This window comes from Diadema antillarum, unplaced genomic scaffold, assembly GCF_040938485.1.
Source record: "Diadema antillarum isolate AM-2024a unplaced genomic scaffold, OU_Dant_1.0 seq00001497_RagTag, whole genome shotgun sequence".
NCBI lineage: Eukaryota > Metazoa > Echinodermata > Echinoidea > Diadematoida > Diadematidae > Diadema > Diadema antillarum.
This window is the reverse complement of record NW_027272234.1, coordinates 1,198,200-1,223,607: the sequence shown is the minus strand read 5'-3', so window position 1 is coordinate 1,223,607 and position 25,408 is coordinate 1,198,200. Positions and strand designations below refer to the sequence as shown.

General features: G+C 37.9%; 1 pseudogene; it reads right to left on the bottom strand.

The window, feature by feature from the left end:
- LOC139710091 (aminopeptidase N-like) overlaps nt 1–25,408 on the bottom strand; it is a 76,357-nt pseudogene that overhangs the window by 33,338 nt on the left and 17,611 nt on the right.

Genomic DNA, 25,408 nt, shown 5'->3' with positions numbered 1-25,408 from the left:
TACTGTTAAGTGCTTAACAAAGACTATTGCAATATGAATGACATTTGGGCTTTTGCAGGAGGTTCATGTCATATTCTGGCATAGCATAAAGCAAGATCAGTTAATATGCATTAGATTAGCAAGAGCAAGGGATGTTCAAGGTCCAGTGATTTTTATTCCAAGTAGTAGGAAAAAGAATGCAAAAACTTTAATAGTTCATAAAAGACTTCTCTGTTAATGTTACCCTATAATGACAAAAGCTTGATTATAATGTGAGTTGATCAGGCAGTGGAGAAGAAAAGGGGAATGGTAGAAGAAGGAGGCAAGGACAAACCGTCCAGAAGTTTCAGTGTACATGAACTGTGTGGCCGTGGGGTGCTATAATGTGAGAGAGTGGCAGGAGACAGCCTCTCCCAAATAATTGTCCAAGCTGTAGTTACAGTCATTAAAGCTGCACTACCGCATGTGATACAAGGAGCGAAAGAAGCTTGTATGAGCACAATTAAAGATGTTCTGAATCCACATGTCATCTCTTGAGGATTCAGTTCCAGCAGGACGAGGTCCAACATGAGCTAAGGAGGGACAATCTCTGCCTGACTGGCCTGCCAGAGGGGGCTGAGGAGACAGAGGAAAAGCTTACTGAGGGCGAGTCAAATGTTGCCAAGGAAGTTGGCTTAGACATTTGGAAAGAGGACATCTCATCTTCATGATCTTGTCATCATCTTGGGGAAAAGGCAAGAAGGAAAGAGCAGGCAGATCAAAGTCCACTTTATTGCAAACAAAAGGAACAAACTGTATTCTGGGCATTCTAGTCTGAAAGGAAAAGAGAACATGAAAAGTGTGTACATCAATGAAGATCTAAAGGCATGCAATGTGTCACTCGATCAGTGCATGATAAATGCCAAGGAAGCTCATGATGTCGAATCGGCAACAAAACCAAATACGGGAACATGACATGCAAGTTGAATGATGGACAAAGCAGAGTCATCAAGAGCCCGGATGATCTCTTTGATATTGGCTTTGAAATTACAGATCCACTTCAGTTTTTGCAGGTTTTTGCAAAAGTCTTAGAAATTTATTAACAAGCATTGAATGAATTTCTCGGTCTAACAATTTTTTTTTTTTATAGTCATGTACATACTGTAAGTATTTTGTTAATGTTGTTAATAAATTCACCTCAACTCAAATGCAAAAAAGGAAAGGGTGGTACTGGGGCTGTAGATTAGAATCTCTACACAGAGCAATACTATTTAAAATGTACCTTGGGAAAGGCCATCGGTGTCACCCGTGTGACGAATAAGCAGCGTTTGCTACGATGGACATCTTGATTCCCCATACTAGAGTACTTTGTCAGCATACATGGCCATGCTGCAAACATCCTGTCTTCAGCCATGATCTCCTGGCTGAAGTCTTGCTTGATCTGTACAAATTAGGGAACAAGATTGCATTTGTAATCATATCAAGGGTGGCCCAGAAAGAATGCTATCAACCAAATGGAAAAAAATATAATACTCAAGTAATAACAAAAACATAAATGATGGAGTGAATTACATGTATGCATGATCATTAGCTTCTGCAAAAATGTTCATTCTATAAACATTTTTCTCACAAGTTTGTGTGAATTTGCACAATGTGCTTCGTTTGGCATGGAAATCTTGACAGACTGAGAAGAAAGCTCCTAATCTTTGCATAGAAACTTATTCGAAAGTGACAAAAGTGCCAAAAATTGGTTCCAAACCACCTACCTACACGAAACAAATAGAACTCTACTAAGGTGGTACATGTATATTATTACTACAGGCATTAAGTTTACATGTGGTGCATAGACTATATTGTGCGTTAAAAACACCACAATCTGTTTTCTGTCTTTATCTTCACTTTCTATAGGGGTTCTAGGCCTTTTTTTCTACTGGAAGCTTACGTAGACCTTAATTCATCGAGCATCATTGATGGCAATGATGCTCAGTAAAGAATGAATTGCTCCAGCAAAAGTAGCAGAACTTAACTTGCACTTTACTATTGGATTTTAGGGGGTTTGTTATGTTTACAGTAGATTTTGGTTGTACGGTTGGACCTACTACTCATCGACCGCCTAATGTTTATTTGCTTGATAAGAATATTGAACACTGAAATTCATGCAAAAAAAAACTTGACCTACGTGATTGAGAAAATCCAGAGCTAGGCTATCAAATGCCTTTGTTCCCTTTTCGATTCGAAGTTTCAGTGCAAAAATATCGCCATCGAACTTGCGTGGCCTCGTTTCAGCTCCTCGCAGTAATGCTCCTTGATATCGACCGCTGTTTTTGCATTGGCAATGCACGCAAACCGAGTTGTATTGAACAGCATGTTGTACGAAGCTTTTTAGAAACTTCCATAGACATTACATTACGATTCAGTGAAAATATTCATTCGAAATTTTGTCCTTGATTGAAACCATTAACTTTGTTAATGAACGGTGAATTTTCGCGTTTTCCCACACCATCCTCATCAACAGTCAAAGCCAATCCATTTTTATGTGCTTTGCGTGCAGTGAAGTGCGTATTAGTACTACTCTAGTATGCGTTCAGTGCGCTAATTAATACACGGTCGGTTTATTACAAGAGGGTGGTCGATGTAGTAGGGCTATCATACAGCCGACCATGGCATAAAAGTTCTAAATTATGAGGTAGGAAATGATCGAGACAGGTCATTGTGTAATTGAACTTAGTTAGCACTATAGCACTAGCAGTCTAAAAATATAGGCCCTAGCCCTTGACTAGGCCCTAGCATTACCTAGCTAACCCGCTAGGCCCTAACCGTCACGTTAGACCCTATGCCTAACTAACTTGTTGGATTTCTACATCATCGAACTCGGACACTGCGCCTATACTTGTGCATGATGTGATACGGCACAGTGCCTGTTACAACTTAGAATACTGTACAACGAATACTAGTAGGCTACTGTACTGTGTCAACAATGGGAATATTCCGTACGCTGATTTAGATGATTAGTTTTTGTAAAAGAAATTCGTATTTTATGTGAAGTTTTGAAAATGTATGTAAGGATTGAATTATGCTAGTGTTTATACAAGCACGAGTTGGTTGAAAAACATAATGTAGGCCTACGTACCGGTACGGACGACCTAACTTAACGTTAAACGTTAACATACAGTTTGTTAGATCTATTACGTTACATGCATGAAGGCGAGACATAGCGCAGCCCGGCCAAGAACCCAAAGCGTGAGCCGTGACTAGCTTCATACATCATGCAAATTACAGATGGGCATGAAGCGATGTTATCAGTTAAATAAATAAATACCTTGGAATGACTGGCAAAGTTCTTCTATAGCTAGACCCCATTTGCTGAGAATGTTCGTGACTCCATATAGCTGCATTGCAGTCATCGTCACCGCCGTCCATCATGATGAATAGCCGCACTCCGCTACTGTATAGCTATACGTACATAAACGTGTGATGTACTAGTACGTGTGTGTGTGAGGCGCAGGCGCGGTGGCCGTGGCGCCCGACGGCGGCGATCGATTGCGACGAACATGCAGGCCCGCTGATTGGTTCATGACTATCACATGACTTTTGCCCATCAATTTTAAACAACCGTTGTTTAATTGTTTGGACAATCATTCCGAATTGTTTTTAAACAACCGCTGTTTAAGGCAATCAAGCTCCAATTTTCTATATTTAAACAACATTGTTTAGAATTTTAAACAACAATATTTTAAACAACGAAATTTTACACAGCGTTCTAACAGTGTAGCAATATAAAGTGTAGTGACAGGATACTCTTAGGATATTGATATAAAGTGTGCCTCTGTCTGTGCCACTGTCCAATGCAGTTAATAACGTGATTCCATTGAATAATGTTCTATGGATGTTATTATCTTTGGCTTATGTATTATTTTCATCTGAAATTATCTCTATATCTACTGAATCAATCACAGCTGAGCTCTCTGTTTATAAGCAACACCTTCATTCAATGCCACTCTTCAACTACATTAGTTCACTGACATTCATGATAGTTATACACCAACAAAGTACTGAAATTTTCATATTATAAGGACCTTTCTGTAAAATTAACTTACAGGTGAAAGCATCATCGTTATTTGAAAATCAAATCTAAAATGGAAAAAATAAACCAAAAACATGTTTTGTTTTGTTTTCTTTCTCACCTAATTTAGGCAGAGGATACTGAAAGCCGCTGAAGTCTTCCAGTACGTTAAAGAGTTGTACGCCGACGTCTAGGGCGAAGTTGGTTTGCGCGATCACGTCCGGTCTCGACCACACTCTAAACTATAAGAGTTACATGGATGTAGAAATAAACAAGTATCACATAAACACACAAATACATGAATAAATAATGAATGTAGAAAATGTAAACCAGCATACCAAATAATTGCATTTTTGAAGGACCTTGCGTGTTGTATTACAGAAAAGCACAAATATCAAGTATATAAAAATTACACACACACACACACACACACGCACGCACATGAAGAACAAAAAACGACAATTCCCTTTTGACACAGATATTGGCACTTTATGAAGGTTATACAACATAGAATCCGATGAGTTTACTTGTCTTTAACGGGCATCAAGGAATTTCGTGCGCTCAATTCAGCTGCTCTAGTAATCGTGAAATGGTAGTGTACGAGAATCATTGAAAAAATGTCAGTGTGATACGCATGGTCTGCAAGTCTGCCCATAAGGGCATTGGCCACTATTGGGCAGAACAAAATACAATGTTGAAAATGTTATTCGTTTTGCATCCGACATTCAGCGATGCATGAAAGGACGGTAATTATACCGGGGGTTTTCCGTTTGATTGAATTGATTCGAATGGGGACGAATTCGTTTTACATTCGATTTTCTTTTAATATACTTTGTAATTCTGAAAATGTCACCGCGCATCGATCCCATGCTCTGGCCGTTAAGAAGTTGTCGTTTTTATTTCTTTATTATTGTTTTTATTTCTTTATTTTATTTATCTCCTTTTTTTTTCTTCTTTTTTTTTCTTCTTTTTTTTTTCTTTTCTTTTTTTTTTTTTTTTTTTTTTGGGGGGGGGGGGGGTTGTTTCTTTCCATGGTCGCTCATACAACGCTCACAGAGGGTTATGTGTTTTAATGGAGGAAGACATTGCTGCACATTGCCGAAGCTACAACCGAACGTTTCTACTTTCTGCAACCTATGCACTTGTTCGGTGTTTGTGTGACATTTTTATTTCATTTTTTTTTCAAATGACTTTATGTGTTGCTCCTCTTTAAACCCATGCAGTTTATTTCAAATTTTTGGTTTGTTGATATAACGATGGCCTATTCCTATATGTTTTTACAAAAGTACTGAAAGCAGAACAGACAATTTTATAAAAAGAAATCAACGCAAAAACGTTTACACTCAATGAAATTTTACAATTTCTTATTTACCTCCTTTAATATGATTCTGTAACTTTTAAAAAATGCATATTGGAAGAGGTCTCTGACGTGATCGCTTTATCTTTAGATATCTTGGAACAGAGGTTACTACTCAACCTCCAACCCCATTCCCGCAACAACAAAATAAATAGATAAAAAAGGCAACATAATTATAGTCGACGTAAACAAATATTCCTGAAATGCAGTCATATAGGAGAGTTCTTGTCAACTTCAACCAATTGGTGACACTGGTCTTTTAAATTCATCATTTAATATAGCCTTCCAACATGTGTCCAATATTCTTTTTTTCTTATCGGGAAAAACTGCCATCGGTTTTATCTTTCTTTTCATATAACCTCAACATTGATTTACAGCCTGCATGCACGAGGCGCAACAAAACTTGAAAGAATAAGATGCAATACAGCTTTATATCTGCATGTGTATAAGATGCTAATCATGTTAACAACAGTAAAAGACTTGCAGTAAACATTCCATGAATAAAATGTCGACACAGATTCGCGTATACTATGTCTATATACCTTCACTCTGTCGCGCACAGTGACTTCTTGGTGTCGGAACTTGCACACAACGAAGGCGACCAGGTAGGTGGACATCACAGGCGTCGTGCGAAACGACGTCGTCGTCCATCCATCGTCGTCCCTTGTCGGACTCGTCGACGGGTCCATGTTCGAGAGCGCGATGTAGGCTGACGGATGGACGATGCTGACGGTGAAGTTGGCTTTGAACGCCGGCTCGTCGAAACAGGGAAAGACGAGACGGGCGTTGATCGGCGACAAGAAAGAGGCGACGATGTCTCTTAGAAATTAAGGAGACAATTAAGAGGAGCAAAAAATATTTAGATATTATTTTACTTCATCAGATAATGTCATCAGCTTTTGGCGCGTATAAGCTGTGTTTTGTTTCTATTCCGTATGACATGTGTACTCTAAGAATCTATCCATATAAATATTATAATCTGTGAAAGATGAAATAGGAGCAATCTTCTACACAAGGAATAAAAGCAAATGGAAATCTGTAAATTCTGTAATCTACAATACTAAACATTTGGCCAGTGAAATGCGGAGCCACCTGGGATATAATTATATCAGAAGTATGTGGCCCTTACAATATTATCAAATGCCATCCAATATGATTCAAGGAACATGAATATATTCATAATTGCACTCGACTGTTGCAAAAATTCCGATCACATGAAGTCGTGCGTAATAAAATCCAAATATATCTATGTGATACATTTCATCTGTCATACATTTTCTTTCACAATAAATATAGACATACTAGAGAGAAACGGGTGACATGTTGTCACCATACATCTCCCTCGATACCTTAAATCAATTTCGTGAACCAAATGTATCACACTTTGCATCTGTATGAATTCATCGATAAAATTGGAGGTGACTGATGATCGTTCATGGAGTGACTTGATTGAGCGTTGTAGGATTGGTTGGTCTTTTCTTCTTCGTCTTCTTCTTCTTCGCTCATCATGAACTATTTCAGGTCGGTCAAGTTGCTTGACCACATGGGGAAAAGATTGTCTCGAAATATGACATCTGCCGAACCTTGCACCTGGGACTATGAGAAACAGCTGTACAGAATGCCGTGTTCAATTTTGATATTTCTGTTCGTTCAGCGGTATATACATCAAAGCCGTTAGAAACCCAATTCAAACGGGTGTTGTCATTTTAAAGGTTTCATAAAACTAGTTTTGGACAAACAAATGGAACGATATTAAAAAAATGTGATAAAGAGACTCCTATATATCTAAATGGAGGGAAACGGAGTAAAAGATAGGAAGAGAGGGAAGACAAAATGATAGAGGGAAATGAGAAAGTAAGAAAGGGGATAAGGGAGAGAAAAGAAATCTGTTTGAGAGTTCATTGTACTTGGCATGTGCTATATACGAAGGTATAGTGGTCTCATTGTAAAACATCATGGGCGTGTCTAACATACTTGGTCTCATTTCAACTCCAGATGTTAGGCTCATTCGTCACTGGTCACGATAAAATGTTGACTTTGAAAAACATATCAGACTTTTTTTTCTACTCGGTTTACATCAACCGGAACCAACCGGGAGTCGAAGTATTCTCTTACACTATACCTAGAAGCGATTTTCCCCCATTTTTTTTTACACCTGTTTCCTTGCATGCCAGCGGCTGTCTTCGCACTATAGTTTTCATAAGGCTTGTAAGATAGAAACACAGATACTCTCAACAACTTTCTTTATGAATGCTGGAAATCATAACACTCGTTCTCGTCTCGAAACATTCGTCGGAAATGATTTCACAACGATATGAATGCTACGTTGATACACGTCGCCGTTTTATGCCCTCGATTCATGTAACTTTGACACCGTCGATGTGAATCAGTACAATGTGAGAGTATTCAGTTTTCAGAGATGATTTTCTCGACCAAGGGTTGTTGTGACGACTTAGCTTGCTTAACTTTAGAGGGAAATTCCAGACCATTTATATAGTTTTATATCATGTATTACGTTGATTGTGCCATGTATAGAATTGTGAAATCTAGACTGTCTTCCTGGGAGTGGAGAAACCAATACTTTAAAAAAAAAGAAGCAATTTTCACCGAACGAGGATGATGACGTAGGAGGCTTACATATTCCAGTAATGTAGCAATTTAATTCCATAACAATACCACTTGTTTAACAAGTTCACCTGTGGAGAATTTTTACGTGATTTCTACTTTCGTTCTTCCTTCCATGAGCACCAAATCCTGCATTCTAATATGAAGCTGCGGTCATCATCCTTGTTAAACATGTTAAATGTGATTTGTTATACATTTTGAAAACATTCTTATTCTTATTCAAATCCATCCAATTCTTATTCCTTGTCCGTATCCCAGTCACTGTAAGTTCTGGAACACTGTACCAAGTATAAACAATTTATAGATGTTCAAATGTAAAAGTCTTAAAATAAACCCAAGGTCTCCTTTAGGTATATTGGTGGATGAGATAGAATGTACATGCTTTGAACACGATATAAACGCTCTCTATATCAAATTCCCACTGCTATTTAGATAAAGCTATCAGGCCATAATACTTCACGTCGTCTGAGATTGAAATACGGTTCGTTCTAGTCCGACAGTGAATAAAAAAGGTGCATACTAGCAAACCGTCGGAATTGTTCCGCTTCGAATTAACGAATCCTCGGAAAAAAAAAATTCATTTTCAGATTAATGACTTTTCGTTATGATGAGCCTTGTTTCTCTTTGGGTATCATCGAATATTGAAGGAGCTGTAACAGTTGTTATTAGTTTAGATATTGTTGCATTCTAAATTTAAATTACTATAAGTACCCTCGTTTATTATTTAGAACTCTTGAAGTCTTAGTGGATGTTTACATACATCTACTCTCTTCCTTGTTTGAATCAAGATTGATTTAAATCTTCAAAATCAGATTTTCACAGCTGCTGGTGCGATCGTAAATACTGGAAACAACGGTAATAATAACTACACGTTTGTGTTGTGCACTTATATCAACATTTCCTACTAAAAGATTAACGCTCTAAACGCATTAACTGTTGGTGAATGTCGAACATAGAGCGATAGATGTCTCCACAGTTTTGGGGAGCAGTCTATATAGTGAGTACATAGGTGAAGCGAGTGAGGAAACATCAAACCAAGTTTCACTGTTAAGAGTGTGTTTGTCTTCGCGTCTGACCCCCCCCCCCCCCCCCCCCCCTTCCCCCCTTTAACGCTACGGACAATTAATAACAGCGCAAACTTCGAGCAGAAATGAGTAAGCATATTCGAAGGTTAATAAAACAATATTCTCAACAAATTTTTGATTTTTGATATGACTGGCCATTTAATTATAATTCCTTCGCTTCAGGCTCTGCACTCGGATATCATATCTCTTTGTTGTTGTTGTTGTTGTTGTTTTTTTTAATATATATTCTTCTGGTACCAACCGGGGCAAGACTCTAATAAGATTGCTTTGGCGGTAGCCACGAGAAATTGGCAACGGATACCAGGCGATTAGTCAGTTAACCCATTGAGTTCTTAAGAAAGTTCGTGCTGGAATATCATTTTGTCATTATTAGATTGGCACATCTTAGTATCGCTGCCTATATCTTTTATGGGAATGAAAAGATAAATTCGTACGATAATTACATTAATGACATCTGCAAAAATCAGAGATAAATTTGTGAATTTGCCAATCAAAGCGCAAAATAAGAAATTTAGATTTTTCAACAACGTGTTGCCGGTCTACGAATCAGCTATGTATTTAGACATCAAGAGGCCTGTGAAATTCTGCAAACGAAAAGAGAGATACAAACAGCAAAAATAATTGATTGAAATCAATAGAAGAGACTTTTGACTCTATAATTTGAAGAACTAGTTATGAAAAGCAAGTATATAGCAATAATGAGTTACTGCATCGGACCACAGAAATTTGGTTTCTGGGAATCGATGACTTAAACTGGAAAGAGTCTCTTATAACGGGGTATATATCCCAATGCACCATCTTTCTTTATAAGCGCTGCTCGTCGTTGGCTAGAAACAAAACCGCAAATTTTATAGGCTGGAAAAGCATGCTGGGTTTTTTTTTCGAGTTAGCCTTCTGTTGATCCGGAGGCAACGTAGCGATAGGAAGTAAGAACTGTAATAAAAAGAAAAGGTAAAGATACTAATAATAATGATGATTATACTTTTAGAAGAAGAAAAAAATATCCAGGGTTGACCAAAGTGGACAGACGAGCAAACAGACAGACTTCATACAGACAGAACACCAGGGGGTGTTTTTATGTACATTGTATATACAATCTAATTTACACATGGATTGTGTTTTGGTGTGCTTTTTAAAAGCATAAGGCGAATAAAGGGTCTTGACTCAGACATTGATGTTTTATGCTTCGATTTGACTTATTTAATGTAGGCTACAAAGCTTATCCACATGCAGAAGTGAGAAACCCATTGCATTGTTAGAAAGAAAATCACATTAAGCTCCTGACCCGCAAAAAGTCGTTATCTATTACGGCGATTTACTTTTTACATTAAAGCAAAATATTTCGCAATGCATCACGGTTTTAGAGAGTATCATGAGAAAGTGTGTGTGTGTGTGTGTGTGTGTGTGTGTGTATGAGAGTGTGTGTGATTAAAGTATTAGAATATCTTTTTAATGAATTCCCTGGCAATGATGGTTATACAGACTTTGGATTTTTTTTTTTACATTGTGGTCAGTTTTACGACAGATTAGGACAGATGACATAGTTGAAGAATTGAATGAAACATACAATAAATGACGGTAACAAACAGTACGAGGCTATACTTATGAATTAGCGAAGGAAGGAAAATTGCCACAATATACACTCTAATTATTTGTGTGACACAATCGTTACACCTTTCAGACCAAGTGAGCACCTTGAAAGGTGCAATATACGGGTGCAACTTTCCACCGTTCAGACTAATGAGCACCTTTACAGGTGCAATTTTGCATCTTTAAAGGTGCTCACTTGTCTGAAAGGTGCAAAGTTGCACCCGTAAAGGTGCTACATATATTTCTTAGAGTGTATGTCCAAAAGTACAAGCCAACAACTATTTTATCATGTTGATAGGAAAATATCATCTGAAGTTTAAACGAGCAGAATGGTATCTTTTATAATCAAGTAGATTACATTAAATATAGCAATTTGGAGAGGCTGCGATATTCTAATACTAAAGATAATCATTGGTTTTTATTTCATTCCATGACTTTAGGAATAATGGTTATATAATTGTAGTTGCAACTGATTTGGAAAAAGGTCTTCGAGTCTGTAGATCATAAGTTTTATGTTTTTGCTTTGATATTTCACTTTGTTTTTATATATACAGGGCCGGCGCACTGTTTTCAAAAGTGTGGGGGCCCTCTTCCGGGTTTCATGAGCTAACAAGCAAAAAAAAAAAAGAAAAGAAAAGCTCATCTCTCCCCGTCCCCGTCCACTTCCGGGTTTCTTCAGCTGACAAGCGAAAAAAAACAAAAAATGTCCTCAGCTTACGTACTTCCGGGTTGAAAAAAGTGTGGGGGCCCAAAGTGATGACACCTTCTGTATTCCTGTGTATGGTGCACAAAAAGTGTGGGGGCCCGAGCCCCCACGGCCCCCACGGCTGCGCCGCCCCTGTATATGTCGCAATGAAATGAATGGGGTCACTGGACTTGGTATTTTAGCACAGAGAGAGGATTACAACATGAGGGAGATCATTTGTCACTATCACTGAATTCATATTGCCCATACAAATTTTAGCACATGCAGTGAAATATAAGACGCCGTTCATAAGGGCTTTACATTTGGAGTGCATGAATTGAGACAGGTAAGATCATAGAATTTTTTCGAAAAAAATGTGAATTTTACGTAATTTTTTCCCACAATATTATTTCAAAATCTCGTAAACATGGGAAGATTTTGTAGAAACATGAAAGGAGAATTTGTAAACACATTCATATTTGATACCAGTAAAATATGTTTAACAGATAACAATTTTCGACATTACTTTATTTCAAAAAGGAATCTATTCAGTGGAGCAGCATGATGGAAAATGAAATCTTCAGCGGAAAACGAGAGGATTTCAAAAATGAATAACGTCTGCTCCATTTCAAAATATGGATATTGTAACCTTTGACATGGAACTCGATATTTAAGAATAAGGTAATTTGGGATATATTTATTTAAGCAACATTAACGTACCTTCTGTTAACAATCTACAAGACCTCTACAATTTGCGGATAAAAGATGGTCAACGCAGTTCAATTATAGCGATGAAGAAATTAGAGGAATGTACGCATAAGACATAATATTATGTGCAACTCTCTAGAGTAAAAACAGAGAATGACACTATAGGTTCTTAGTTTTTACACTGTGGCTATAGGCCTACACCCGGTCCATCAAAGTACAACTTTAACAACCTGTTTGTCGGCAAAAACAAAACAAATTATGCTCCTTTAACAAAAAGCAACTACAAAAAGAGACTTCTTCACGTTTATTTCTGTGATGTAATAAAGTAAACAGTGAATGATCATGATGAAATAAAAAATTGGATTGGACAGACATATTTGTTCGACTGCAGCGAAATTCAATTGAAGTAAGTTTATTGATTTTTGTTCAGATGAAAAGTGTTGAATTTCAGAAATATAAGCAGTTTGCCATCTTTTGATAAAAATGAAAACAACTGTATTGAAGTATGTGAGGATATAAAAGTAATAAACTAACGCAAGTGGAAAATTAGGTGAATACCTTTTAAGAATTTGAATACCTAAGTAGGGTAGATTATAGCAATGGAATGTTAAAAGTTTAGATTGGAACTGTTTGGGGTCATGAATCAAACACTTGGAGAGTAAAAACATCTATATGTCAGGAATTGATATAATTTTTTTTTTTTTCAAATCCCTTAAGGCAGTGTAAGGTACTTCTTAGGGAACTTCCGAGGATTGCTTGATTGACAAAAACAGACGAACAACGACAGGGTTATGATTTTCTCATTCAGCTGAGCTGAGTGGCCGACATGAAAGATAACGTTTAATGTTATACGGCGTTAGATAAATTGACCTTATTAATTCTCTTGGATGTACGCTAGGAAACAAACACATTAACGTGATTTTTGTTTTTATTCATCATGATATGAGTCAGCAACAGCTTTACACAGAGAGGTTTTCCTTCTAAACCCAACAAATTGAGATACTCCGAGAGGAATAGGAGGTTACCTATGTTGTAATTTCGATGAGAAAGCGACAAAAGCGAATTACAACAAAATAGAGGATGATCGGTGAATTTGCCTTGATGACTTATCTAGCGTGATATCCCTGATTATGTTAATGATAATGAAAATACCTATAAATGTAACCACAAAACGATAAAAGGTGTCGACTGTGATGACTATAAATCATCATCAGTTTTGTCATCATCTATACTGCTGTCTTATTTAGATTTGATGGTTGCATCGGTGATACTGCTCTAAGGGCACCTTGGAGCTCTTCTACAGTTAGGGTCATTCGAAAGTTTTATAGACGCCTACTGCGCATGCGTCATCTCAACTCTTTTGGAAAGTATTCCTTTGATAGCTGCCTAATCACGAGTCCCTGAAAAATGGGCAAAAAAAGTCGGTAATAAGGAAATTAACCTCCTCATGTGCTTCCTTCTTGTTCCAAGGTAGATGTTGGCCCCGTGGATTAATGACATGCCAACAGGCATTTAGTGCCCTGCTGCATCCGTGTTATATCAACTCAAGCATTTTGTCGCGGGACGGTGTGATAATAGTTGGCCAGCAGTCTCTCTCTCTCTCTCTCTCTCTCTCTCTCTCTCTCTCTCCATATGATATGATATATATATATATATATATATATATATATACATTTTGTCTGTGTGTGTTTGCTTATGTATGTTTGCGTGTGTATACATTTTTATGTCCACGGTTTTAATTACATCCTTTGTTGTAATTTGCGTGAAGAGATCAAATTGTGGCAACACCCTTCAGAAGTTACACACACATGTACACACAATTGTGTGCGTGTATGTGTGTGTGTGTGTGTGTTTGTCTAGGTAGACAGCGGATAGCTGAGTAGGTAGATAGATTTACTGGACGCAGGAAAGAAAATGATATGATGATAGATTTTTTTTTAAAGAGAGGTGGTATTAGCACAATGGTGATAATGACGTTTGTGACAACGGTAACAGTAACAAAAAAAATACAATATAAAAGAGCTAAAAGAGAAAGATCATAAAAATACGTCATTTTCATTCTTGGTTATAATCACACATGTTTTACGTGAACAAATATAACAGACAGATAATATTTTCTGGTGGAAAAGTTTGAATCATTGATGTCATTGATCAATAATGTCATTAATACAAATTAATCCAAAGAATACTTAAAATGAAATGAATAGGTGTATGAAATTGGTCATATTGGTAAATGGTCATACATGTATATAAGCATACAAACTCGCATACGTATCAACATACACCTTGATTATGCTTAGACACCTAGATGAATAAGGAACGCGACACTGACACAAGACCAAGAGTGGAAAAGCTCATATAGTGAAGTTTTCCCAAACTGCAACTCGAGATTTACAAACACTCTGATTCTACAGACGGTGCATCGCCCAATATTCTATTTTCAGCCCAATTCGGAAATTCCTGGAGGCTACTTCATCATTTCCTTTTTGTATTCTCGAGTTTGCAGGAGTGTCACACCGAAATGGGTACACGTTGGAACAACCAGTGTTGCAGGCGGGCAATGTCTCGTGGGACGGTGTACGATATACCCTCACGGCCTGGGCATTTCACTTTTCATCTTCATCTCATGCATCCTGAATACCATCGCTGACACGAAAAAATGAAGAAAGGCAGGTGGCGCCGAAATGAACGTACAAATATATATATATTATATATATATATATATATATATATATATATATATATAGTTTATACAGATAGATGTAGATATGTTTATATATAATATAGAGAAACAGGGAGAGAAGTGGAGATTAAAAACAACTGATAATCTCTTTATCTTGTCCTTAAAGGTAACAAAAAAAAAGTACGGTGTTATCGCTTTTGTTCCATAACAAGTTGAGATGGAAATCCACTTTCTGCCCTAGGTCATAGAAAAGTATCAAGGCATTGTAAGGGCGAGATTTCTCCATTTCTTTTTTATCTGAGATAATTTCTAGCATTTATGAGACGCATTGCTCGATTACATTTTACTAAATTGCTTTCGTCTTGGTGGCTTTCTAGTTTTTTGTCTGTGTGTGTGTGCTTACATGTGTTTTGTATGTCATTGTTCGGAATGTGTGTCGGTGTCTGCCATTTGCCTTAGTGCTTGCTATTTTTTACACTCTTTCCATCTATCTATCTATATATCTATCAATCTATCTATCTATCTATCTATCTATCTATCTATCTATCTATCTATCTATCTCACTATCTCTCTCATTCTACTTTGTGTGTGTGTGTTTGGCGACCGAAAATACTCGTTCTGGGATTGCTCTTCCGGTTGCCTACAGATTGTCTGATCCCAAAGGATTCTGACATTTCTAACACCAATTAGAAAGTCGCATCCATCATCAAAACCCATGTTTCCGCCGGCCCATTTAGAACGCCGCCTCGGATCCGAGGGTAGAATCGCCAATTGCAAGCTATACAGCCCATAATGCGACAGGTTATTTGTGTTTTTCGGTAATGCTCGTAGCCCTAATATGCAAATCTATGATTTCACGCTTTAAGCTTCCAGCTACAGAATAAGAAAGGTTTCCCGAAAACAAATTTCGTTTTATCCCTCAGATAACAAACATTGACAAATAACTGTTCGCATCGCAGGATATGTCAGATATGGTGTAAAATTGCGCATAGGATCAACAGTTATGTCTGTCAAATTCTTTCTAGGTATTTGTCGTAGATAACAAAATGATTAACTTTGTTTGATTGTCATCTTCTTGCTGATATCTTCTTGATAGTGATTTTATTTCGTGAATGATATCAATGACGTTCTGAACTTGTGTTGTGTTGGTTTATACAGATTCTAAGAAAACAGTTCAACATGACACGAATTGTGGTAGCTCTCTTTTCGAGAAGGGTCTAATCACTTCAATCATTTCATGTGGATTCAGTAAATGCGGGTTTTAACAAAACGTCTTAAGTAGTTTAAGGGAATTTGGACAAGGAGTTCGAAATTCAGGAATGTTTTTTTTTTATTTCTTTTTTTTTGGGGGGGTGAACGGATTGTATGATTTTCAGCAAACTTCACTGATATATTGCACTGATATTTCTGCATTCACTGAATCTACATAAGTTGTTGTTGTTGTGTTGTTGTTGTTGTTGTTTTTTTTTTTTGGGGGGGTGTATTCTCCTTTAACGACAAAATCCCAATACTATGATGAATCACAACGCTGTTAAAGGCCGCCATTTTGTGTCTGATGGATTGTACATAGTGGAACTAAGTCGGTGTTATCGACCTTTGAGGCCATATTCACAAAGGAATGCACTCTCAAGTTTTTGTTCTGTAATGTTCCCCTTTAATTGCCTCTCAGTGGTTCTCTGCCCTGTCAAGGAGGAGCAGGCTATGTTCGGCGTTAATACAATATTCCCTCCAGTTCACTTTGCATCGGTATTCTCATCCGGGTAATGAGGGATGAATCTGCTGACAGCGCGCCACAACCATTCCCGCAAACGACAACAAATTGCGCGATTAGATCTAACCAATGGCGCACATTTCGGGGCGTAATTGACAATTGGCGCCTTATGCCAGCACATCAGTCCGCGTACAGCCGCGACGTCGCCGAGAAGATCATAATTTCGCATGATGACGGTATGCTGGTCCACGTGGCGTTATGCTGTGATGTGTGACTGCTCGTAGAAGTAGGGTAACACTGTCAAGAGCTTCTTGTTCGTTGGTGCTCTTTTAGTGATGTAGAGTGATGGGTTGACAAACATTATGAGAGCTTTGTAGTCCAGAGCAGTCATTTAATATTTTCCTTCCTTCCTTTTTTTTTTTTTTTTTTTTTTCCAGGCGGGGAAAAGCGCAATTTTGTATGTCAGTGTATGTACAGGATACCAGCGCATCGAATTGTGTCATAGGTTATCAGCAAGGACAGCGTGACATTTCCGATACAAGAAGCACAACGATGTTTAGCGTTTAATTCAAGAAATGCGACGATATTCAACGGCTCTATCATTGTTGTCAATGCAGTGTTTTTATTTTCTGTCTTTCACAGGATTTTCGACTGTCGCTAGACACCAAAATCTTCCCTCAATGTCATGAAACGACCTGACGACGGCAACTAGAAAGAAAGAAAGAAAGAAAGAAAGAAAGAAAGAAAGAAAAAAGAAGATAGCCGATGAATAGCAAGCGCTATACAGAGCGTGCACGTACCGCGAAAGCGTAAAGATTACTGACTATGCTGGAAGAGGGGGAGGACGTGTCTTTTGGCTATCAATTTAGTGTTTGATTTGTGTTGTTGTTGTTGTTGTTGTTGTTGTTGTTGTTGTTGTTGTTGTCTGGAACCTAGTTGCTGATATAATTTAAACAATGTCACTGTTTTCACAAGAACACTCGTCAAGAAGTACATTATGAAGGAGACATAATCTAACTTTTTTGTGATCATATGCAGATGACATACTTATTTTTTTTTCAATCATTTCCGCGGCATCAAATCCAAGCCTCCCACGCCCTGCGCACTTTACAAAATTGCATCATGGATATTGTTGCTTCGATGAAGTCTTACTCATTCCTTCTGAATCACAGCAAATGGAAATTTATTCTTCTCGGTTCCAAACCTCATTTGAACAAATTGGACATTGATTCTATTTCCATTGTAGGCAACGATATCCCTTTGTCAACCATATGTCGTAATCTTGGTGTTATGTTTGATTCTCACATATTTGTTTGTTTTATTTTCATATTCTAATCGGTCCGCTATCAACTGCGCAACATTTTGCTTCATCCGCAAGTATTTGACTCGCTCCGGAATTATCATCTTCACGCCTTGATTTTTGGTATTGATCTGCTTTTTTTTTCACAAAACTCACAAATTGCCAAATTACAAAAACTACAAACGAAGTTCATTCGCGTCATTGGTTGCCCGCAGAGTAACGTATAAGTTTTTAGAATGCTTCTTCTGGTTTATCATGTCAATAAGGGAGCAGCTCCTGACTACAATGCATGTATGTTTCGTCAATCCCAATCCACATGAACTTTTCGATCCTCAACTTCTGGTCTCTTACCGATTAGAATAAAGCTGGACCAACACTGCAGAATTTACTTCCGCGTGAGCTGAAAGACTCTTAAAACACCATACGTTTTTGAGGCGCAATTTAATCTATACTGTTTATCTGTGCGTTTGGAAGACAGACATTCATTTCTTCTTCTTCCTCCTCCTTCTCCTCATCCTCATCATCATCATCTTCTTCTTCTTCTTCTTCTTCTTCTTCTTCTTTTATGGTATTTTCAGTCTTTCTGTTTTGGTTTCAAGCGCCTTGAGCATTTATTCAGGATGAAAAATGGCGCCATAATACAGAAATTGCATGTGGTATTGTCATCATTATTGTTCCTCATGTTTGCCTTAGATGACAAGAAAGCGGGAACAAACTTAACAGCCAATGAGCGTATAGCGCACACACATGCTGTTCATGATGTTTCACTCACCGTAACCAGCCGTAATTTATAACACGTCGAACGTCTTATGTATCTCCGTATATTATACATCTCCAACAAGAACAATTCTGGCTGTTTTGACCAATATAACTCTAAGGCACTATTTTAGATCATCGTCTTACAAAGTTTCCAAGGTACCTGGGATGGCGCCTTAGGTTACCATTATACCGTCTGCTCATATAGGTACACAAAATTCTTTAAGATCATACTTTTTGATACTTCACATCACAGAATGGTGCAAATGTAGGTCAGTGAATAGCGCCCATTGGGCCACTTACAACAGAATAAAATTCACGTCATACAGAATTCGGTATATAATACCAAATATCCGCGCACTCATATGAAGATATTGAAAAAAAAATGGGGAAAAACATAAAGGAGAAGCACAAGAGAAGAGAAAGATCCTGAGAACGGACTTAGCTGAACACCAGTAATTAACCCAGCTCGGTCTAGCACCTCGGGCTGCAAGAATCATCGCGAGGATCGCTACAACGATTGCTGCCTCGGAACGAGTTAACGGCTACACGTCCTCACCGAGATGTGTGGCGACCCCTTAACTCTCAAGGGCCAGTCCTTATCTCCTGCGTGATCTCCGACCATGGATGATTATCAAGTAGTGCAGAGGAGGGGAGCAAGGCGAGCACCTCGATTGGGGGGGGGGGGGGGGGGGTGTAAGACAAGACAATGGTGGCGTACCCGGTTGGATGAGGGATGAAGGGGGAAATTGAGCGAGTGTTTTGTGGAGACGCCTGTTGCTTCAAGTGATACTCCCAACTGCGATTTTGTACTGATGCATAGCACCATTGGCCACTACACTGTGTAAGATGGGAATGGTGTGTAAACTTGCGCTCCTCTAGTAATCTCTGCGCATAAATCCATGGAGTTTGACTTTAAAAGAGTTTTAACATAACACACGATAAGTATCTTTTAAGAGCATGTTTTCTTAGATGACAAGCGCCGAAAACAGATCAACCTATACAATGACACCGAACAGACAGTGTCAGGCGCAGTTACTAAGTCTAAAAAAACGTGATCAATCAGTGTTCGAAATGTATATTTCAAGGTCTAAGGGGCTGAGACTATTACAGTAACTGACATTATTTTCTTACAGCTACTTTTGCCCCTTACTTAAAGAGATCTTGCCAAAGAGATGAATTATGTTTGGGAAGAAGACGTGCCAGAGAGAAGCAGAAGGTCGTAAAAAGAAATCGTACAGCTGTAGCACTTTAATAATCACTGACACATTGTATAGCATATTGCTTTTCAAAATAATTGTCTCTCGATACTATGTCAGCTGATTTGGCATCCTGCGAATCCATCTTGTCATGCCATTGTGGCGCCTTCTGCATGAAACTTCCAGTTTTTGCTTTGTATGCATGTGTGTGTGAGTTCGTTTGTGTGCGTGTGTGTGTCTGTGTGTGCGTGTGTCTGTGTTGTGTTGGGGATTAAATTGCAATTTCAATTTCAATCTATTTTTCATATTTCTTTATGAAAAAAATACATCAAATATAAAAAAGATTAAGTAATAATATAGATATCCAGCTATAGGAGACATAATATTACAAAATGAAATAATGCATGATATCCAGCTGCGAGGCATAATAGAGTATTGCGAACATATACAACATAGGGGTCGATCTATGAAAGTTGGAAAATTTGCGTAAAGGTATTTCACTTTGTCTTGGAAGATGTTTTTAAAGTAAATTGCACCAGAAAGCCTAAAGTGAACGTCGAGGAAAAAGCGACAACGTTATTTCCTTTTAAATAACTGGATATAAGTGATGAAAAACGTACAAAGCAAATGGTCATATATTATGACCGCCACGCCCATTCAGAAGTGCCCGTGATAGGACACAATCAATGTCACCTTACTTGTTGATATTAAAAGCTCTTACATGGCGCTTTTGATATCAGTTGCCACATTTTGCTCAAAGACTCTTAGTGCTTTTATACCATGCATAACTGCTGTGGTTCAAAGAAAAAGTCTTACTGTGACAAGTTGTCTAATCATTATAGTACGTGTTATAGGTAATGAAGCAACGAATCGAGTCATTGATGGCGTTATTAAAAAAAAAGATAATGGTGAAAATCATAATTTACACTGATAAAATTGCTGAATCTTCGTGATTATAAAGATGCAAACAGTTATAACTTTATCCACACGCACCCACGTACGCACGCGAATCCTTAATCATGTAAATCACAAGAGCTAAAGGACGAAATAAAATCTTGAAAAATTCGTTGTAACAATATTTCTCCATGCAATAGTTAAATCTTATCTTTTGCAATATTTGTGAAAATGTAAAAATGACCCAGACACGTCTCCACTCAATAACCACCCCCCCACACACACACACGCATATTTGTATATATAGATATCGTATTCGTGTGCGTGTGTGTGTGTATTGATCTTCGTTTGTTGCCTCGCCAACTCCACCTTTCCAAGCGGTAATGCTGCTTCCCGCCCTATCTCCCTTCCTTTAAAAAAAAAAAAAAAATTGCTGGAGGGGCGGAAATGAGACAAAGCGATGAACATCCCATAAGTGTAAATTAACTTTTAAAATAGATTTTTCAAGCCGTCCGTGGGCAGGTGCCCTTGAGGAAGCTTTGCGACACCATCAAAGATTGTACTCTCTACATCTCTCTCTCTCTCTCTCTCTCTCTCTCTCTCTTCCTCTTAATAGTATTTCTCTTTCTATACATATATATCTCCCACTGTCTGTCTCCTTCTTTTCTCCTCTCTCTCTCTCTCTCTCTCTCTCTATCTATCTATCCATCTCTCTCTCTCTTATATCTCTCATCTTTCTTCCACCCCCCATCTTTATCTACCAACCTGTTTCACTCATACACAAAGTACTTGAACACTTGCCACAGGGGATGATTTTTTTTTCCAGAACTCCTTCGCTGAGAAATATAGAATTCTCGCACCCTCTTTTTTGTGTGTATTAATGCAATACATATACTGAAAAAGAAGTTTGAAATGGGTCTGTTGGTTAGTGATCACACTATCTGACTATTCGCTATTCCCAAAGTGTCGCTCACCGCCAAGTCCGCGTTGTCTGGTACAAGATTAGCAAATTACCGCCATGATTTGCAAGGTGCATTAGTCGGTGGACCAGGCACCGCCAGGTGAAAGGTGTGTTTGCATTATGATCCATGTGGATGTTGAATTCATTGGGACATTAGATGAATTAAATGCATTAAATGACATCCACTCGTAGTATATCTGTCGGTTGTGGGACTGACATAAAGACATACATGTATAGCCCTACATATACGTACCAGTCATGCATACACACAAATAGGGCAGACACCCTGTTTCTAAAAATGCCTCCTAGTATTGTAATAGAATCTACCCCATCCCCCTCTCCCTCTCTCCGTTGTTTAGAAGTTGGCAATGAAAATGCCCTGGAAAGTTAGGTTATCACTATAATCGTTTCTGTTGGGTTTAGAAACAATCCACATATACATACCTTCGTCTGTTTGCGAATCTTTGTTTGTCTTTGTGTCTGTACATTAATTTTGGCAGTAGCATGATCTTGAAAGCCTGTGTATCACGACGCCGCGCCGTACCAGATGCCATCCAGGTGCGAAAATTGCCGAGCCGTCTTTGCTCCTATCTAGATTAATTTTTGTCCACTTTGGGAGCACCTACTTCATTGCCATTGGTATTATCTTCGGGGTTCTTAATTCATACCTCCTCTTGGACGGATTCCGCTTTATATCTAACGTGTGATAAACGATGTTCTCTTTCACCTAATCTTCCAAATATGAATAACTGGTGTCAAAATGCGAGGATCCGAACGCGAGCGCTAAGCCGTCGTCAGTTGTTTGGCTTAATAGTTTTCAAGTTTTCAAGAAATCATATCGATCATCATCATATTTCATACTATGGCTGTTGCATAGCCAAATAACCAATCAACCAAAGCTGATAAAAGCTTCCACCCATTTAGCAAACTATTAGAGCCGCCACGTACCCTCGATAAGCCAGCAAAATACCAATACCTTAGGAAGAAAAACCAGTACCATATGAAATGAAAATTGATCGAAGGTAAATTCCAGGTCCTGGCTATCCGGGGATATTTTGCCTTTGATGAACTGTCATTAGACGCGATATGACAGTTACCATCATCTCCAACCGTTGCCGACACTTTTTTGGTCTTATTTAGTCGTGATTCTGGATCCTTTACCAGAAAATAAAAGATAACATGAGTAAACTATTTATCTATTCATTCCGTGTTTGTTTGCCGAGTTATGTATTCTTCTTTCTATTTCAGCTTTCTTCGGAATCATGCTAATTGCTTGTGAGGAATCCCACTATTTATACGAATATACCTCTCATTTTGCGTGAGGGCTCGTCCTTTGCTGTCAGCGCACTCGATCCAGGGACTTCATTGTTTAGAGCCTGCGGTCTTATCCACCTTGTACACACACATGCAAACACACACACGCACACACATATGTGTGTATGTATCTGTGATGGTATATGTGTGTATGTGCGTGTGCTAAATCTGCATTGCTTTTTTGTTTTTGTTGGATTAAGAAAGTTTGCTCAACATGAATGTATCAGAAACAGACAGAAATGTAAGTTTCATAAGTCATGAAAGTCATCACAGTAATTATTGCAAATTATAAGTCTATCATAACCATTGCAATTGATTTGTCCTCAGTTATCAGTCTCCCGGAGGTTCAAACTATTAACGAAAATGACTTGGAAACCACTAAGTGTTTGGAAACAATGGGGGAGATTTAGATGAGTGATTGACAGATGTAGGTAAATAGATTAGATGGTCAAGATAAGAGGTTTGATGGATGTAAAATAGATGCAAAATCAAGCATGGAATTGTCTAGACAATAATGATGAAAAACTTGTTTGAAACAATTTCATACGTCTATAGAAGATATATATATATATATATATATATATATATATATATATATATATATATATATATATACATTATACAACGATTGTGTATAAGGGGATGAGTTGGTTATGGCACCAGTTATCAATTGTTCCTAGATACGTATGCAGTCCATAAATTTCTGGCAAAAGGAAATCCTTATATGGAAGATAAAGATTATCATATAGAAGATAGCGAAGAAACTCTGAATCTATGGCGGTACCCATGGGAATGGGAATGGAGTCTAAGTTATTTGGCGCTGAGGATGACGGACCGGAGGAAACATTTTACGGTACACACGTATTGCTATTCAACTTTGGCACTTAGGGTGAAATTTATAGGAATGTACATGCAACGCCCATAGTTATTTTGACGTAATAATAGGGTTAATCTGTCGCCCTTTACCCCGAGGAGTTTTAACAAACAATGTGTTTGTGGAGATGGATTATTACGTTTGGAGTCAGTGGGCTGTGTTGATTTATATGAAATCCTCTTGACTCCGTCATTGGGAATGCCCGAACTCTCTCAAGAAAATGTAAACAATGTGATACCCTTTTCCCAAGTGCCATCACATCTTATTGCACACCCTCACAGATCGCTGGAAACAAAAACAAGCTCATTGAACCCCATTTCGACTGTTCACACTGACCTGCCTTTAGGAAAAAGTATATTTATAAGTCGTCTCAAGGAAATTCAAACAGTTGGTCTCATCTGTATTCATAAATGAATAAATGAATAAATATATAAATAAATAAATAAATAAATGTCTCTTTAAATAAACTCCTAAAAATGTTTAACGGAGTTGTATCTCTTGATCTCAGCTGGACAGCCGTAAATGTCAATTTCAATAGAATTCTAAATTCTAACATTCAAACTTATCAGCTGCTTATAGTGGTGCCTTGCCAGGCAAGGTTACTTTGTTCAATGTATCTGGGTGTTCATAAAGCTACACGTGTAAGCCATCTTGAAAAGGCCCGCGCCACACAAGGGCAAATCGTACGTAGCTGGGATGCTTCAAGACGATTTGGTTGAGGCACTATCTAGCTTGAAGCCCTGGACCACAGCGGAATGGAAACAAAATTCCAAGCAACAGAAGATGTCAAGGACCGACCCAGAAGAGGATAGACATCGGCAGATCACAACAGAACAGCAATCTATACTTCAGCGTTACATCAGGGCACTTCCTCTACAGGATTGCAGGTAAATCTCACCGTATATAAAACAATGAAAAAAAAAACACGGGGAAAATTTGATAACTTAACCAACTTTCAATATAGGTGATTTTGCAACTTTTTAATTTTGGCCTTACCCACATTTTAAAGCACTAAACCTCCATGTGAGCCCTCATCATAACATGTCAGGTATTCTTTTATAGAAAACTTAACAATCTTTCTGTATCGTATAACGCGTCAATTGTTAGTGAGATAAGAGAGCACTTATTATATTAATCGAACTAAGATTTTCAAACTTTTTGAAGATATTATATAGAGGTGATATTATGTATCTTCCAAAGGTATCATCACAATGACACAATCTATATGTCAAAAAGGATAATTCTGTTATCACATTCGGCACTATCACGGGTATGGAGTGGTTAATGACCAGTGAATTAGCCATCTGAATGCTTATTGCATATTTTAAAACGACCTCATATGGGTGCGACCTTGTCAGTTTCGATCACCGAGATGGCATGATAACTGAAAATTGTTTAAGTTGCGCACACGTATAGACATGATTTATGTGTATAGATACATAATTTACCTGCTTTAAAACATAAAATCATTTTGCCCATGCATAATAAAAAAGATAATAAGCGCCATTATAACCAGTTCATGAGTGATGCATCATCAAAATGATGCTGTAAAAGCATGTACATGCACGTGTACGAGTAAAACTAGGGTACTCAGTATATTAACGGTAACGTACTGGATAACTCCCTGTGAAATATAATGATGGTG